The sequence below is a fragment of the Leucoraja erinacea genome, chromosome 31 (assembly GCF_028641065.1).
Source record: "Leucoraja erinacea ecotype New England chromosome 31, Leri_hhj_1, whole genome shotgun sequence".
NCBI lineage: Eukaryota > Metazoa > Chordata > Chondrichthyes > Rajiformes > Rajidae > Leucoraja > Leucoraja erinaceus.
The window spans coordinates 9,825,427-9,842,187 of NC_073407.1; the positions used below are offsets into that span (position 1 = coordinate 9,825,427).

Here is a 16,761-nt window from a genome sequence, read left to right on the forward strand (position 1 = left end):
ACGGGTGAACACAAGAAAAGCTGCAGGCCCCGATGGCATCCCGGGGCGAGTACTCAAGTCCTGTGCTACGCAGCTAGCTCCAGTGCTCACTACATTATTCAACCTCTCCCTGGACAAGTCCGTGGTCCCTGCCTGCTTCAAAAAATCCATCATCGTACCGGTACCAAAAAATGCCTCCCCAGCCTGCCTGAATGACTACCGTCCGGTGGCCCTTACCTCGGTAGTCATGAAATGCTTTGAGAGGCTGGTGAAGAATCACATCTGCGCCTTCCTCCCTCAGAACATGGACCCGTTGCAGTTTGCATACCGTCCGAACAGGTCCACGGACGATGCGGTCTCCCAGGTCTTGCACACCGCTCTCTCCCATCTGGACAGCCAGAAGGGGGGCTACGTGAGGATGCTGTTCATAGACTACAGTTCAGCTTTCAACACGATAGTCCCCACCAGACTGGCCGGGAAGCTACTGGAATTGGGGCTCAACACCTCCCTGTGTGCCTGGGTCCTGGACTTTCTCACCGCCAGGCCCCAGGTAGTCAAGATGGGAGGGAATACATCGAAGTCCCTCACCCTGAGCACAGGATCGCCCCAGGGTTGCGTCCTCAGCCCCCTATTGTACTCCCTGTACACACATGACTGTGTGGCTAGGTTCAGCTCCAATTCAATAATTAAGTTTGCTGATGACACTGTGGTGGTGGGCCTGATCTCAGACAATGATGAGAGGGCCTACCGGGAGGAGGTGGCTGATCTAGCACTCTGGTGCCAGGAGAACAGCCTCCTCTTGAACATCAAAAAAACGAAGGAGCTGATCATCGACTTTAGGAGGGCACATCATCCGAGGACGTACACTCCATTGAGTATAAATGGGGATCCTGTGGATAGGGTGAACTGTTTTAAATATCTGGGAGTCCACATCTCCGAGGATATGACATGGTCATCACACGCCTCAGCACTGGTGAGTAAGGCAAGGCAGCGCCTTTACCACCTCAGGCAATTGAGGAAATTCAGAGTGTCTCCGAGGATCCTCCAGTGCTTCTACGCAGCGGCAGTGGAAAGCATCTTGTCCGGGAACATTACCATCTGGTTTGGGAATTGCTCTGCCAAGGACAAGAAGGCTCTGCAGAGAGTAGTGCGTTCGGCCGAACACACTATGGGAACTTCACTCACCCCCCTGCAGGAACTATACAACAGGAGGTGCAACTCCAGAGCAAACAAAATCATGAGAGACCTCTTCCACCCCTGCAACAGACTGTTCCAGCCGCTACGGTCAGGCAAACGCCTCCGTTGCCATGCAGTGAGAACGGAGAGGTTGAGAAGGAGTTTCTTCCCAGAGGCAATTCGGACTGTAAACGCCTTTCTCACCAGGGACTAACTGTACAGAACGTTTTTCCTTCTATTATTTATTATGTAAAATAATATGTGTGTTTATGATTGTGTTTATAATTTGTTTGGTTGTTTTGTTGTTCCGCGAGCATTGCCACTTTCATTTCACTGCACATCTCGTATGTGTATGTGACAAATAAACTTGACTTGATTTGACTTGACTTGACTTGACAAGTTGAGGAAACAGTTATACCATTGATATTGGAAATTAATGCTAAAGTGACCCAAGAGTATGAAGCTGCCATTTGTCCCCCTTCTGCCATTCAATGCGAATTGCTGACTCTTTACCTCAGCAGCACTTTCCCACACTAGTACTATTTCCCCTGGTTCTCACAACATCTAAAAGTCTATTGCTCTCCGCTTCAAATATACCGAGTAACAGCCTCCTGGGGTATGCAATTTATAAAGATTCCCTACCTTCTGGATGAAGAAATTGCTTACAATTGATAGTCAATCTATTATTTTCAAGCCATTCACCTGGTTTCAGACAACCAAACCTGAATAAAAACTGCACATCTATCGTGTCAGTCTGCTCAAGAATTTCAATGTGACCTCTTTTCATATCTCCATAAGTCAAGAGCGCAGGCCTGATCAAGTCATATGACAAACAAGTCATTCCAGCAATCAATCTGGCAAATCTTTGCTGCTTTTTCCTATTGCATATCCTTGGATACAGAGACTAGACACTGTCACCAGACAGCATTGAAGAGTCTACATGCTGTATGATGCTAAAACTTCTGGAACAATTCATCCTCCAAGCAAAAAAAAACACATCGCCCCTTAAGGATTTGGCCATTTCAATTATATCACTTGACAATCCTCTAAACTCTAGCAAACATAGCCCAGTCCACTCAATGTCGCTTCATTAAGCCAATTCAGCCTACAAATGGACCACAGGCTGAAAAAAATGAGAAGGAGATGTTGAAATTGAGGTGATCTCCTAGACATCTACAAAAATAACACCAACTAGTGAAGGATTTGTAACAGAAATAGATCTAACCACAGACTTGCATTGAAATAAAAATAAAAATCAAGATCATGAATATAGGAGGAAATAAAACAGGCTATGTCAACAATTCCCACAGGATGACAAAGACAATTATAAAAATCCATGCATCTGCCTTGGCAACAGGAGATAAAATCTAATAGGAATCATTCCAAAATTAGAAATTCTCCTGTAACGCGCTCACCAAAAATTGTGGATTGACTGTACATTGCCAAGAGTTTATAAAAATATTGCACACAATTTAACAATTCTATAATTATGGGCAAATTGTTATTTAAGAAATTAGTTCACAAGTAGTAAAATGGAAAGACTTTGACAAATGCATGCTGACTTTACTGCAGAAAAATTATGTTACAAAATTCTTCACACGCTGAATGGTAAATCACAGAATACACTTGAAGTTGCATGCATGGTGTATAGAGGAAAAAAAGGTTGAGTGGTCTGATGCCCCAAACTTTGTCCTGCCTTATGTTATAAAGTGTATGGGGTTGAGATGAAATAAATTGGACTCTAAATCTAACCCAATTAATCTCAACTAATTTGCAGCATTCAAACATTACTGTTGAAAGATAGAAGAGTACAGCATAAGAACAGCTCCTTCAGCCAACAATGTCTGTGCCGAACACAATGCCATGATTAACTAATCTCAGGGGTGGAAGATTGCAACCTTCACGTGTTCCGCCCTGTTTCGACGAATGCAATCAACCCGGTGTGCACAATCAAATAAGATCAAATAGAACAAGTTGTCCTACAACTTTAGGCTGTGCACGCCATACGCAAGAAGAAGAACTAATCTCAACTGCCGGCACATGTTCCATTTCTCTGCATTAGGGTAAACAAATGAATTATTATTAAACACACTAAGAAACAACAATTAAGCATTTACAGCAAACAGAAGCTCACAGAATGATATTATAATGCACTGCTTGGCTATTGTCCAGTTTTATGGTCCACCTTCTGAATTTGGAATGCAAAACTTGCATTTAAGTTTATTAAGAAGATATTGCACAGTCCACTGTGTTTGGGGCAATTTCTGTCAGAGAACAAACAAACTAACCAGTACAAACATAAAGCAGTCAAAGTGAAGACACTGCATAATATGGCCAATAATAAGACTACTACAAATCCGTACAAACTACATATACATCTGTGTTTGGTTTTAAATTACAACCTGCAATATATTATTGATCTTAATCTGTGTAACAGTAAACAGACTACAGGTTGATTTCAACGCCATTTGAAGAGAAAAGATATCCTAACATCTATTCAACATTTGTTGTAACTACAAATATATGGAAACAAGTTACCACGATCAAGATCATATGTGATGCTCCTCACTATCTACCCTCGCATTGCCTCCGTGGTCTTGATTTTTTGTTGTACATGGAAATGGACTGCTTTATCATCTGCTGAGACAATGTGAATGAAATTCATCTCCACAATCATCAGTAAACATTCCCACTCCTGAATTCAGTCACAAGATCATGTGAAGAATTGTTCAGCTAGAACAGTTGAAGAGCGAGGATATGTTAAAGCTGAAACAATTATCACAGTTGCTCTCTTTTGTACTAGGTTTGATTTCAGCCAGTGGAAAGATTTCCCCTCAATTCCCATCAACTTCAGGTATATTCTTTCAGCTCCATGATGCCATTGTAGAATGCACTCTAACATCAAAGACAATTACTTTCACCATGTCTCCACAATGATAAGGGCTGGAGAGATCAGTGAGGATTTAAAGAAAAACACAAAATGGAATTGTCAGGCTACAATGCAATTACATGCATTAACAGGCAGTATTTAGTCTAATACAAGGTTCCTAGAAGAACCTTAAAGCAAAAATAACGGGTAGTAATTGCACAGGAGGTATGGATTAGGTGTCTGACAACAATGTGGAAACCAGATTTACTGGTTTTGCTCAGCTGCTCATTGAATTCAACAAAGCAGAAGACAACGGAAACATGTGCTAAATTTGTGACCAATTTTAAACAGAGACTTTATAGCTGTGTAAGAAGGATGCTGGTTTAAACCGAAGATAGATACAAAAAGCTGGAGTAACTCAGCGGGCAGGCAGCATCTCTGGAGAGAAGGAATGGGTGACATTTTGGGTCGAGACCCTTCTTCAGACTGGCTAGGGATAAGGAAAACGGGAGATATAGATGATGTTGTGGAGAGATAATGAACCATTGTTGTAAAAAAGTAACAATAATAAAGGTAAAAGGCCATTGTAAGCTCAGTGGCCTTTTCTCTCTCTCTAGCCTTCCCCCCCACTCAATTCACACTAGCTTCTCCCTACAAACAGCTTACAATGGCCTGTTTCCTTTATCGTTACTTTTGCATATCTTTCATTCATTGTTCTTCATCCCTCCACATCACCATCTATATCTCTTGTTTCCCTTATCCCTAACCAGTCTGAAATATCCCTAACCAGTGAAATAGCAGCCCGCTATTAAGAGACAGTAGTAGTACTGAACAAGTTTGAAATGTCATTTTACCTTCCTCACTATTTTCAAATTTCCATATTCTGTCAACCCTTACAAAATGATGGCATCAAAGCCGTGGATATCCAGAAAGTCATTAGAAATCTGTAGCCAAAGAAATGTTATGGCCAGGGATGATGGAAAGAAAAGTAGGAGGAAAGAAAAATACAGAAAGAGAAAGAAAAAGGACAGGGACATAGAAATAACTGAGAAGTGCAAACAACATTAGTCAAAATGGAAATTTACCAATCTGGTTAATTCACATGATAAAACACCAGAATTGATTTTCTGAAAAGGCAATTCTTTCAAAAAAGTTTTATTTCTGATCTTACATGCCGTTATCTCCCATGCCGATGACAGAAGAAAGGAAAATAAAATGAAGTAATTTGGAGGGGGAAAAATTAAAGATTGCTCACCTAGTGATTACATACAAACAAAATAAAATACAACTATTTCCAAATATTTTAAAGTCTGGTCTTAAGTAATCAACAAGACAGATTTGATGAAGCAGTCAAACAAAATGATGCCAATTCTTTCCATATGGTTGACATTGTGGTCTATGCTCACAGCTGCAGTGATAATGAAACTCTAGTTCATTGTTGCAGGCTTTCATAGTTAAGATTTCCTTCATTAAATAGCATTAATGCCCAAACTGATATCATTGGTATCATTTATAAATTAAGTTCACAATTCTTACCACACATTAGTTCAAGCTGCAAAACAGAATGTTGTGTAATCAGCTCAAGTGAAAAAGCAAGTCAAAGGGTCTAGAGTACAGCTGGCCCATACCGACCAAGTTGCCTCATCTACACTAGTCACACCTGCCTGCGTTTGGCCAATATCTCTCTAAACCTTTCCTATCTGTGTACCTATCCAAATGTTATAGTTTAAATGTTATCGTTTTTGCCTCAACTACCCTCACTGGCAGCTCATTCCACACACCCACTACCCTCTGCATGATAAAGTTGCGCCTCAAATTCCCATTAAGTGTTTCCCCTCTCACCTTAAACCTATGTCCTCTGGTTCTTGATTTCCTACTCTGTGTAAAAGGCTCTGGTGCATCTACCCTATCTATTCCCCGCATGATCTAATACACCTCCATAAGAAGATCTCTCATCCTCCTACCCTCCAAGGAATACAGTCCCAGTCTGCCCAACCTCTCCCTATCGCTCAGGCACTCAAGTCTTGGCAACATCCTCAAATCTTCTCTGCACCCTTTCCAGCTTAACAACATATTTCCTAAAGCAGGGTGATCAAAACTGAACACAATACTGTGACCTCACCAGCACCTTGTACAGCTGTAGCACAACATCCCAAATTCTATACTCAATACCCAGACCAAAGAAGACCTATGTAACAAAAGCTTTTTGATCGCTCTATCTACTGTTACCCCACATTCAAAGATGTACCTACACTCTTAGATCCTTCTGCTCTACAACATACCTCAGAGACCTGTCATTTACTGTGAAGATCCTGCCCTCGTTAAGACTTTGCAAAATGCAGCAACTCATATTTATCTGCATTAAGCACCATTAAACATTCCTCTGCTCACTTGATCAAGATCCTGCTGTGACCTTTGCTAACCATAAACTTACTAAACCGTTCTTCTATGTTCTCAGCCAAATTGTTGATATAAACCACAAACATCAATGGGCCCAGCACCGATCTCCAAGGCACACCACTAGACACAGGGCCCAATCCAAAAAACAACCTTCCACCATCACTCTCTGCTTCCTTTCATGAAGTTGATTGTCTATCCAATCAGAGCAGCCTACCATGAATAGCCTTGTCAAATGCCTTGCTGCAATCCATATAGACAATGTCTACAGCTCTGCCCTCAACATCTCTCTTTGTTACATCTTCAAAAAGCTCAGATTTGTGAGACACTATCTCCCACAAACAAAACCACGCTGGCTAACCTTAGTCATCCTTTGTCTATCTAAATGCATATACATCTTATCCCTCAGAATACTCTCTAGTAAGTTTCTGACCAAAGATGTTAGGTTCATTGTCCTACAGTTGCCAGGCTTTTTCTTGTAGCCCGTCTCAAATAGAGGCACAACATTTGTCACAATCCAGTCTTCCAGCACCTCACCTGAATCCAATGGTAACTCATATCTCAGCTAGGACACCTGCAATTCCTTCTCTAACTTCCCACCGTGTTCTCAGATATTTATGATCAGGCCTGGGAGATTTGTCTAACTTCATACACGTTAGGACTCTCAGCACCTCCTCGACCGTAATACTGACCGCCTCAAGTTCCCTTGTCTTCATGTCTTCCCCAATGGGAAAAAACAGGAGAAACACTCATTGAGGGCCTTGCCCATCTCCTGTGGCTCAAAACAGAGTTGACCACTTTGTTTTTTTAAGGTGCCTTATTCTGTCGCTGGCTATGCTTTGTCCTCTTAATGTACTTAGGAAAATCTCTTTGGATTAGTCTTAATATTATTTGTCAGAACTATCTCTTACCACCTTTTTGCCCTCCTGATTTCCTTATTTAACATGCTTCTCAGTTCCCAAAACTCCTCCAGTGATACACTTGATCCCAACTGCCTATGCATCCTCCTTTTTCTTGACCAAAACCTCAATTTCTCTCATCATCCAAGCTTCCTTACGCCCACCTGCCTTGGCCTTCATCTAACACAAACATGCATGCCCTGAACTCACACTTTTAAAAACATCCCATTTTCTGGATGTTCTTTTCCCTGCAAACCACCCACTCCAATCAATTTGAGCGAGCTCCTGTCTAATACCAAAGTTGGCCTTGCCCCAGTTTAATATTTTAATTCAAGTCCCGCCCTGTCTTTATCCATAACCATCCTAAAGTTAATAGTGCTAATTGTTAACTAAAAAATCTCCCATTACAACACACCAATAGCCAAGCTACCCAACTATAAAAGGTCATATGCATGTGCGCGCCAACACACTACACAAAGCAAGTTTTCAAAGTCCTTAGCTTGAGAAAACACGTTACTTACAATAAGCAACAATATTTTAGAGCAATGTCATGTCTCAGCTGCAAAGAGGTTGTGTTAAATGGTTAGTGATTCATCTAGCAACAAAAAAAAGTTAAGGGAAAAACAAACAGCCAGCTAAAAGTGGCATGCGTCCAATGGCATTTGTTTACTGATATAGCAATTTGCGACTTAAATGTTTGATGTGATTACTACATCCGCCATCTGCAAAAGCTAGAACCTGTAGTCCAAATTCCTGTTGTCACTTTGATAAAATCAGAAGCAAAATTTTCCAAATCATAATGAATGTGATCAATTTAAAATATCAATCACATTCTATGTGGTTATACTTTCAGATGAATGCAATATCCTTGTTGCAGCGAATTGGACAAAAAGCAGGTTTCACAAAAAAAAACATTAAAACTAAGCATATTTTCCACACAAACGCTTTATGTATTCTAGTTTCAGAGGACTAATTCAAAATCTTACTTCAACAAATTAATGCTTTCCATATCCCATTTTTTTAAATAGGCAATATCTAGCATAGGATTTCCCCATGCTGAACACTCGTCTAAACACTCAAAAATCAATAGTTTCACAATTCTACATATTTCTGTTTCACATCACATCGGCAATTATGCTCTCAAAACCAATATCAGATTTTTGGAGAAAAAAATCTCATGTCCTGCCAAAAACTAGAATCTTTCCTGGATGAAGATTCACACCAATTATTTTGCTGGAGTTCATCCAAACCCCCTTTCTTTGAAACTTTGTGAACCAGAAACGTCAACTACTGGCAACTGCAACAGCAATCAACTCTGCACATACCCGATGAAGGGTCTCGACCCGAAACATCACCCATTCTTTCTCTCCAGAGATGCTGCCTGTCCCGCTGAGTTAGTCCAGCATTATGTGTCTACACAAAATGTATATATACATTTCCAGAGTTCACTAGAAGCTAGAGAAGATGACCTTTTTTTTCTTGCCTGGCTTAGGAAGCAGAGAGCAAATCAGTGACCCAAATATTTCCAGCTCAGTGTTGGCAGATATCAGGTGGCTTGTTGCCGAGACTCACCCCCTGCAAACTTTAAATATTTTGACAGTAGGCGGTTAGTGATTATGAATGATTACAGAAGGGGCACAGTGGAACTCTACCTTCTTTCAAAATCTGTGAAGCTTTTCAGAATTTTTTAACGTCTTTGAATTTCAGAGAAATCTTAAAACCATTAAAATTGCAGTCACTGAAATTTAAATAAAAGTGTTCCTTTAAAATATTAAGAAAATATATCCTCCCAATCTCGAGAGCAGGAATCCCCATTTAAATGAATTTAGACTTAATCCAGGTCAAATTTAATTAGAATTGGACAGGCAGATTTCCCAACACCAGCACTTTGAACAGAAGGGCAGTGGAATGTAGTTACTCGCCCCAACAACGTCAGGTACATCTGTACCAATGGTCACCACCGCTAATGTCAGAACGGCCTTCCTGAGTGTGAACCTGCAAAAAGAGACTGCCCAAATTAATCCACCATTTATATCGTCTGAACCAGTTCGTAGGAATATTCAGACACATGTAACTTCCTCCTATTCCAATCTGGTGTTTCCCACATGCTTTAACGAGGTCAATAGCACCCAATGTCAAAGAAAAATAAAGCAATGTGCCATAATGCTACCGTTTGGTGGCTCTGACATTCACCATCATGAAATGCTTTGAGAGGCTAATGATGTCACACATGAATTCCAGCATCCCAGAAAACTTTGATCCATTACCACTGCAACACATCCGGGGCAAACAACATCTCCTACACTCATTCCCCTTTCATCTGGATACCAATAACATCTACAGCAAATTCTTATTTATTGATAATAGTTCTGCATTCAAAAGCATTATTCCAATCAAATTCCTGGATGTAGGACTTGGCATAACCCTCTACAACTGGATCCTTGACTTCCTGACCATAAACCGTAATCTGTAAGGAAAGGCAACAAACCAACCTCCATGATAACTTATAACTCCTTACTGTATCCCCTGTATGCTCACGGCTGTGCAGCCAAATTCTGCTACAGCTCCATTTACAAGATAACATCACCAAACTAAGACATGATAGAGTACATGAAGGACCTAGAGACCTAGAACTTAGTGGCATGGTGTCAACAGAACAACATGTCAGCAATACGAAGGAGCTCGTCCTCAACTTCAGGGAGGTTGAATATACACCCCAATCTGCAACAATGTTCTGAGGTAGAGATGTCAAGAGTTTCAAATTTCTAGGTGTAAATATCACCAACAATTTGTCTTGGTCCAACTAAATTGACGCTACAGTCAAGCACACCAATGACTATTTCCTCTGAAGGCCAATGAAATGTGACACAACTGCTACGACCATTACGAATTTCTATAGATACACCATATGCTTCTTATTGGGATGCTTCACACCTTGGTACACACTATATACCACACCCTTTTATTTTCACTTTTGCACAAAATTACATACTCGCACATGGATAGCAAGCAAAATAAAGTGTTTCTATTGTATCTTGGTAACGTGACAACAACAAACCTGTACCATCTGTTACTCTCACCAAATCCAGGAGTTACTCATGTGGCAAGCAGGTGAATATCAGCAGTTATTATCTCAACCATTGACTCAACTATTATCTCCTCAATCAGCATGATTTGACCTAACAAAATGACAATGCCAATTTTATCAGATTACAGTCCATAGCTTTCTGCATCAAAGGAAATTTGCATCATCCAAGAAAACCTATTTTAATGCAACACAGAACTTTAATGTTAGGAAGTGCAATCCTCAGATGTGGTCCTATATCAAAACTAACCCATCTGTTCAACAAAAATCAGAATTTCATCAAACCTAATCAAAAGAATATTGAGATTTATTGTTATTGCAGTCTGTGGCTCTTACAACAAAAATATCTTCCTCATTTAAGTGACTGCATTTTAAACCAATGCAATAGTGACTACAGTTCAAAATAATGCAATGTGAAGCATTTGAATATTTCTGAACAGTTATTATGGAGGCTCTTTCCAACTTGAACTTCAACGAACTCTTCAAGGGGGCAGGAAAGAAAAAGTTTCAAATATATAGGTACAATATTAACAATTTGAAATTGCCATGTGATTATTTCACCATCTGCTACATTCATCACCTGATTTGCAGAAGCTCAGAAAAACAACATGTCCCCTGAGGTTATCAGCAAACTACATACCAGCAGCAGTTTCTGTGCAGGTTTTACCTCTATGTACTGCAAATATAATCGTTCATTACTGATGCAACACTTTACAACGTAAACTAGAATGCACAAAAGGTAGTTACGCACACAATAATCATACTCTATTGCATTTAAAGTCTCTTCCTTACAGTGTTAACCTATAGCAGTCTGGCACTTCTAGTTTGCATTTAAATTAATTTATTCTTAAAGAATATTGATTCACTATCACCCTCAACATGGTTTTCTACTTTCCACATCAACCAGACATGCACGTTTGCTCCAGTGTCACAGATGATAACTGCCTTCAAATATGCTGCTAAATTGACAACATGTTATGTTTTGGTATGGTGAAGAACAAAGGTGGAGAGAAGGGAGGATTATACAAAGATTTGCTTCATATTTAATATTATCCACAGGAAATTCCCATCTACATTTCTCCAGCATCAGCGGATGACACTGGGATGAGTATAATGAATTCCTTTCACTAGTTGTGAGATATTGAGAACAGTACAAGGATCATGGACATTTCTTTTGCAAATAACTCAAATTCAGAACCTTCCTAGTCTACGGAAATATCCAAGTTTGTACTTTTACTGCACTCACCATTGAAGCCAATAAGGGCGATAACCCTGTATGACTACATCTTTGTTTAAATTGCAAACAAATATTGGGTCAGTAGCATCTGAGGATAAATACTGAAGGAATGAAGTTTAAGTTTTTTGGTGAAGGTAATGTCACACCAGTGTTATTAGTCTGAGAGTACATTTTCTACACTAGCTTTTTTTTTCAAACAAGGGTCAAAACCAAATATTTTCACCTAAATCAAAGTAAAATAAATATGCAAATACAAATTTAAAGCAATCCCAGTCAAATAAACCTGATAAGAAAATTTATTTTGTAAACATTTCTGAAATATTGTTGCCCTGTTTCAGTTAGTTCAAAGTTGCCATGCTGCAACTTTAAAAATTATCAAGAGACCTACAATATTTAAAATTTGTTTCTAAATAATTGTCACCAGAATGGCACCAAATCATTGGTTAAATAGAATTCACACCACTCTAACAGTTAAAGAACCAAATGTCCCAAGATAACAAAGAAGCAAAACAAGAGCTTGCAAAGTTAAAATAGGAAAAAAATTATGTTTCTGATATGGAGAGTAGTTAGTGCAAGGCAGATTCTGGAAAACAAGCTAAATGCAGCAGACTGAGGGGAATGAAGTCTGGCCAGGAAGAGATACAATGCCAAAAAAATAGAAATGTAAAGCAAAGGTCAGTGGTAAGTGAATGGGGTAATAGAAATGACAAAAGACAAATAAATGAATAAGCAGCCAGTGAGAAGATAGTGTTTGACAGAAATTTGTGTAATGGTTTTAGAGGACAGTAGATTGAGAGTTGATACAGAGGTACTGCTAGGAGCAGAGATTATATTGTAATGATGAGAACACACAGGTAAAATGAAGAGGGTTTTGTTCAGCTAAATGTCATGCACAGGAAAACCTTGTTCAGAAGGTGGATATTCTCAAATGGGATATTCACCCTTGGGATTCCTATATACATCACTGCTACACATAATTCACCAAGAGAACCATCATGTATCTGCTTCATACTGTAGTATTCAGAGAACCAAATATATATTTTAAAATTGAAATCAAGATGCTGATGTTTAGATTAGGCAGCACAGAGAGAAAAAACAAATATTTCAGTATTTGCAGAGAGTTAATATTTCAGGTTGAATAGATCATCAACCAGAAGCATTAAGTATATTCTATTCTATATTTGCTTCCAATCTGCAGAACACTGTTTCTAAACCTTTTCAATTACAAACACAGAACCAATGAAAGTTTTTTTAATTGTATTTTAATCCTTGAAGTCCCAATTTGTTTACTCTCCCTTCAGTGATTCCCTGTTATGTGCAATAAAACACATAAATATTATTATTTTCATTCCAAAATATTTTGTATATGAAAATCTCAATATAGTAGAGTTTAATTCATCCTTCTCCTACCCACACCATAAATTGCCATCTCTAACAAAGCAGTCATCACCTGTTTTACAAGATCAGAAATCTGCTCGAGAAAATATCTCTCCTACAATTTGCTTCGCCTAGTGGCACCAAACGTTGATCATCTTTTAAATGCATAAAGCCAAAATATGCAAAGTAAAATCACAGGAATCGTGTGGCAGCTGAAACCAACGGGTGAAGTGTTTAATTCTACACCCTACGCGTTTTTGCATGTTGAAGCTGGGAAGGGTGGGACTGACCAAATCCTGATTTAGCTCAGAAAGCAGACTGTGTGGTCAGTGCAAAACTCACCGCGGCCGAGCATGCCCTCCCCCCCTCCCAGATTTAAAGGGAACTCTGACACTCCGCGAATGACAACCTGATTGCAGACTTTTGTGCGCGGTTGTTGCGCAATTTTTACGTGTTCAATGGAAACTAATTGCGACAAGAGTGGGGCGACGTGCTGGTTGTGGAATGATAGGCGAACCCCATGGGGGTACGGGGTACGGATCGTCAAGGAGGGGTCCCCAGGGGCTCCAGGGATACCTCCCATTCACCCAAATCAGCGCCGACAGCAAGGTCTCACATAGATATAGAGGGATGCCCACCGTCCACATTGAAAGATAAATAAACATAAATCCCCCTCTCCTCCTGTCAGGGAGCAGTAGCAGCAGCAGCGCACCCTCGGAGCGCTGACACTTGGGGAAAACATGGCGATTACACTTGTCATCGCGCTTGGGGAAAGGCAGCACCCTGGGCGGAAGAGCAGGGGCGCTCCGCCACCAACCTCTTTCCTCACCCCTTGCATCCCTTGAAACGCATCTCTCCCCTCTCAGTGCTAAAGATTTATATAACAACAACAAACATAAGAGCAGGTTTTATAAACGCGCCGTCTGAGATGCGATTCTCAGCCTGACCTGACATAGTCCAGCGTCCCGCCCTCCCCACCACGAGTGACAACGGGCTGCACCAATCGGAGGCCGGTTCCGCGTGATTGATGTGCCCGGTGGCCAAAGGGCGGAGAGGGCGGGCCATCGGGGGGCGGGACACGGGCTGTCTTTGACAGCTGCTGGCGGCCCGGGGGGGGGGGGGGGGGGAGAGAAAACTCTTTACCTTTTCTGTAGGCACTAAGGAGGAGTAACATCCATCTTTCCATCGAAGAAAGAAAAAACTTTTAATAAGTTAACTTCACAGAAGCAATTAATAAATACATGTAAACAGCGGCTTAACCGCGGGTCATAAAAGCCGTTGGAAGGTCGAGTCGTTGGCGGTGCAGCTCAGCTCCGACATTTTGCTCCGTGTCGCGGCGACTCCCCGTTAAAGGAGCCCTCACAGGAAGACCGCCTCGCTGCCTTCTCCCCGCCTATCCCTCCGCCAACCGTCCCTCTCCCACGCTAACTCCCGCTTGCCCGAAAGCCAGACCGATTCTACTGCTTGACCTGCTGCCTGCGGAGGCGATGGCCGCCGACTTTTGAGATGACATGAGGTGTTTCTCACCGTCCTCTTCCTCGGAGGGTGCGCACTACCTTCTGTGCGGTGGAAGGATTCGGCGGCGGCAGCGGCGGCCGGAATGGGGCGAAGGCTGAGTCGCTGGTGGAGAAGGTGAGTGGGGCTGGCGGCGGATCGCGGCCCCTGGGCGCAACTAGCATCCAATTCCACGTCCCTCGGGAGCGAACACACCTGTGGCGACCTTTGTTTCTAAGGAAGTTAATGCTTGTTTGGGATCATCTCCCCTCCATCCCCGAACTGGACACGGATCGTGGATGGAGGGTCCGGGGTGTGTAGAATGCATGGATCTGGGAGGAGATGTATGGATCTGGGGTAGGGAGGGTTGAATGGATCCGGGGTAGGAGATATATGGATCCAGGACGGGGGATCTGGGGAGAGGGCGGATGTATGGATCTGGGATTGGGGTGAATGTGTGGATCCAGGGGTTCAGTGGATGTATGGATCCGGGGTGGGAGGATGGAGTGTGTTGATCCAGGCGGGGGCGGGGGGATGTATGGATCCGGAGAGGGATGAACGTATTGAACTCTCGGATGCACAGATCCCTGGCGGCTGAGGAATGCAAGGATCCCGGGAGAAGGTTACACAAACCCAGTGGAAGATGCACGAACACCAGCGGACAAGAAGCCCAAGGAGGATGATTAAGTGCACCAAATCAGGTTGTGGGAGTAGAATCAACAAACCTAGCAGGATTATGGGGGTGTATTACACAGGCCAGGGTGTTGGGGGTATACTAAACCTGGGGCTGGGGGTAATGCCTGTACATAGCCTGGGAGCTGTGCAGCTGGTATATTTAGACCCTGGATGGAGTAATATACAGAAACCTAGTGGGGGTACACCAATCTGTGTACACAACCCGTAGATGATGGGGTGGGCAGTTTACATGATCTTGGGTGGGTTACGTTGAACTCTGAGATCAAGGTGCTGTACCTGAACTGGGAGAGAGGGGAATACACTCATGCAGCTGTGGTTTTACATTATCCCTGGTGTGCACGGTGTAAATTAACCCAGGTAAGTGTTGAACATATACCCTAGAACAATGGGTTGGTGGATGCATGTTTGGAAGAAATCTGGAGCAAGCATGCTAGAGATGCAGGTGCTATAGGAATAATGTGCTATAGGAAACAGAAGGGATGGAGGACATGTTGCACACGTAGTGGGGAGGGGGAGATGTGTAAGAGCAATTTTGCTATTGATGGTTCGCAGTCAAATGTTTCTGCTGGTAAGGGAGGAATTGTTGGATACTAGATCACAGGAGACGTTCAGATAGTTGATTTTCGGCTTGTGACATGTGGCTTGGGCAGATGATCAGTGGAGGGTTGAACAGACAAATTGCCATAAGCACAGAGATGCAACAGGTAGAGCTGCTGCCTCCAGCAACCTGGGTTCATTCCTGTTCTCCAGTGCTGTCTGTGAGTTTACATATTCTCTCTCTGACTGCATGTATTTTCTCCAAATGTTACAAATCTCAAGGATTTATGGGTTAGTAGCTAATTGCTTGTGAATAACTACGTGTAGGTGGATTGTAGGTGATTCAGGATGGAATTGAGCATTTGAGAGATAATAGATTGCAGGGTAACAGGTGGGGAAGTGGGACTTGTGAGAATGCTCCTGAGAGTTAGCATAGACCAAATGTCCTGTCTGGCTTCCTGACTAGAAAATATGCCATGAAATAAATGTTAATGCGGACTTGTGGCTGGTATTGGTAAATCTGAAAGAAACGTATATGAACCTCTAGAGTTTAGAATAATGAGAGGTGATAGGTGGGAGATTGCAACCTTCACGAGGTCCGCCCTGTTTCGACGAATGCAATCAACTCAAATAAGATCAAACAGAACAAGTTATCCTACAACTTTAGGCTGTGCACGCCATACGCAAAAAGAAGAGGTGATAATCTGAGAAGCTTTGATAAAGGTATACTGAAAGATCATTTCTTTTAGCTGGAGAATGTAAATCCACTGGACATAGTCTTGGGGAAAGAAGTCAAGCCATTTAGTGCCAAGATGAATTGAATTGAATACCTTTATTGTCATTCAGACCTCACGGTCTGAACAAAATTTTGTGCCTGCAGTCATACATACAATCATACAATAATAAACAACACTAAACACAAATTAACATCCACCACAGTGTATCGTCCAAGCACCTCCTCACTGTGGTGGAGGCAAAAATCTTAGGGCTGCAGTCTCTTCCCTCCTCTTCTCCC

At 41.8% G+C, this 16,761-nt stretch overlaps 1 protein-coding gene across 6 annotated transcripts in view; it reads right to left on the reverse strand.

Moving 5' to 3' along the window:
- The window catches only part of rc3h2 (ring finger and CCCH-type domains 2), a 101,099-nt gene extending 86,544 nt beyond the window's left edge, over positions 1-14,555 (reverse strand). For 5 of the 6 annotated variants that reach the window (XR_008725948.1, XM_055659886.1, XM_055659885.1 and 2 more), the window contains exon 1: positions 14,163-14,555. The gene's annotated coding sequence lies outside the window, so the exon portion shown is untranslated. The remainder of the gene's footprint in view (positions 1-14,162) is intronic. The other variant, XM_055659888.1, reaches the window with a different exon arrangement.
- Positions 14,556-16,761: the final 2,206 nt, after the last annotated feature.